Raw genomic sequence first — 2,773 nt, 5'->3', positions numbered from 1 at the left:
TTATCGCTGTAATCTCTTTTAATATTTCTTCTCTTCCATTAGGTCTCAGGTCCTAGAGGGCTGAGGGCCTGATATACGGTAGTTACTCAATAAACATTCACTGAGTGAATGAATGAATGAGTGAGCAAAATCAAATGCATAGCAGCTTGAGGAACAGTGAGATGTCATGAGTGCAGGGTGAGGAGTGATCACTGTGCTGTGTGCATGGCCTTGAGTATTCCTAGTGGCTTTGTAAACCTTCATTCACATTGGAGAGGTTATGAAGCAGCTGCAGTTCAGGAGAAAAGTGCATCACACACACTCTGAGAGAGAATTTTCAAGGAGAGGGGGAATTAGAAATTTAAGGCATTTAAGGATGATCGTCGTCGTCGTCGGCAGCCGTCCGTCTCGAGAGACGATGGTGTAGCTTCTTAAGAGTCTATCTGCACCGCCGAGAATGGTTGTGCAGTCCAACTCCGGAGTGACACGGTATCTGTCTCCTCCCGTGTTGAATCGACATCTTGCGATGACGCTGGAGTGTCCTCTCCAGTGGAGCTGAAGCTACAGAGCCTGGGCAGGGTGATATGGAGGGTCTGCTGTTGCCCATGCAGCAGACCCCCCCTCTCTTCGCAGCTGAAGGATCCAAGGGAAAGACGGAGTCAATACAGCTTGGCTTCAGGTGCGCCGCAGGAGTTGCCGGTGTTGACTACAACGTCAAACCGCCTTAGGGACTCCGGCTCCGGATTTTCTGTTGGGGTTTACTCCCTTAGCCTTTCCCCTGAAGAGGTATGCCGCAAGGCAGCGGAGGTTTTTTGGAGTCAGAGTTTTCCTTCTCTGATGTGCCCTGACTGGAAGATCGAACCAGCGACACTTAGCTCGCAGGCCGACGCTCAATCCACTGAGCCAAACCAGCCAGGGAATGATCATAAGCCAGGATGATCATAAGTGCACATATGGGGGTGGGCCAGGCCCCTCTGTGGTGCTCTGTGATTGTATGAAACAGGCAATCCTCAATTAATGTAGTCTGGCTAAAATTTGATATACTCTTTAGACACTTGCCTCAGCAGTAACCTCTTGTCACATTTGCCTCTCTATCACCCAAGCATCAATTGATGGCTTTACTAATATGCATAAGAACTCTGTTATTCTCCTGGATATTATGAGCTAGTGAGGAGTATTCACATTCGTTGGTAGACTTAGTGTCCCTCCTTTATTCTATTTTATTTTCAGCATGTTCTACAATATGTGTGTATTCCATTATCATTTGATAATGGAATATGAAATGGATGTGCATTTCATACTTAGCTCTTCTTTGCATCATGTGCTCTTCTTTGTATAGTGAGTGTTGCCTGGACAGCTGTGGCTAAGGTCAAGCATGTGGGCTCCAGAGTGATAGCACTAGGGTTTATATGTTGTGTTTTGTAATCTTGAGCACCTCCCCTAACCTCTCTGGGCCTCAGTTTCCTCATATAAAAATGGGGATAATAACAGCAACCTGTCTCCTATAGTTGTTATGAAGAATTAATGAGCAAATATACATACAATATCCAGAATGGAGTTTATAATATAGTAAGTAATAAAAGTAAATGCAAGCTCTCTTCACTACTATTTGTATATGAAGTTACAACGGAAAAAGAAAACATAGTGAGCCTAATTTGACACAACATGGTTATAAAACTGTTAGTAGAAACAGTACCCTCTGTGGTCCTGGGATCCGTGTCTTGCTTCAACGGAGTTTGGATGGAACAGACCTAGGGTCCGTTTTCTTTCCAAGTATCCTCCATCTTTTTTAGTCACCATCTTTGGAACCACCTCAGCGATCCTCAGCCTCCGAGACCAGCCAATACCATTTTTTTGGCCTTAAATCTTCATTGCCGAACGACCATGACCTCCCAAGTTCGTCAGAATTATTCCACCGAGGTGGAGGCCGCCGTCAACTGCTTGGACAACCTGCATCTGCGGGCCTCCTACACCTACCTCTCTCTGGGCTTCTTCTTCAGCCTGGACGATGTGGCTCTGCAGGGTGTGGGCCACTTTTTCTGAGAGTTGGCTGAGGAGAAGCGCGAGAGTGCCGAGCGTCTCTTAAAGCTGCAAAACCAGCACGGTGGCTGCACTCTCTTCCAGGACGTGGTGAAGCCTACCCAGGATGAGTGGGGTAAAACCCAGGATGCCATGGAAGCCACCTTGGCCTTGGAGAAGAACCTGAACCAGGCCCTTTTGGATCTTCATGCCCTGGGTTCTGCCTGCATAGACCCTCATCCCTATGACTTCCTGGAGAAGCATTTCCTGGATGAGGACGTGAAGATCATCAAGAAGATGGGCGACCACCTGACTAACATCCTACGGCTGGCCGGCCCCCAGGCTGGGATGGGCGAGTATCTCTTCGAAAGGCTCACCCTCAAGCGCGACTAGGAAGGAAGTCTTTGGAGCCCAGAGGCCTTTGAGGGGGCCCCTCTGCATTTCCCTGGCATCTGCATTTTGCCTGAGCCTCTCCCTGAAACGACTAGACACCCCCTTAACCGCCCTGGAGCCCTCTACCATGCATTGGACCAAATGGAAACAATAAAGCTTTTTGCAGCAAAAAAAAGCAAAAAACAAACAAACAAAAAAACTGTTAGTAGTATTGCAGTCATTTACAATACAGTTTAGAAGGATTTCTGTTCAAAATAATAAAAGTGAAACAGTTGTGTTGCTCAAAACTGTAGCTATGGGGAGAACCCAGTTCTCTAAGCCATGTCCGTCAGGGCTTTGGGACGCTGAGGGTTGGATCTGTTTAGACCTTGTACTACAGCTG

At 47.2% G+C, this 2,773-nt stretch overlaps 1 pseudogene; it reads left to right on the top strand.

Moving 5' to 3' along the window:
- Window positions 1-1,729: 1,729 nt before the first annotated feature.
- Window positions 1,730-2,485, top strand: LOC150006272 (ferritin light chain-like; annotated as a pseudogene).
- The last annotated feature ends 288 nt before the right edge of the window (window positions 2,486-2,773 follow it).

The sequence above is a fragment of the Furipterus horrens genome, unplaced genomic scaffold (assembly GCF_987537825.1).
Source record: "Furipterus horrens unplaced genomic scaffold, mFurHor1.1.pri manual_scaffold_6, whole genome shotgun sequence".
NCBI lineage: Eukaryota > Metazoa > Chordata > Mammalia > Chiroptera > Furipteridae > Furipterus > Furipterus horrens.
Note: the sequence above shows the minus strand (reverse complement) of the source record. Positions and strands in the feature narration are given on the sequence as shown.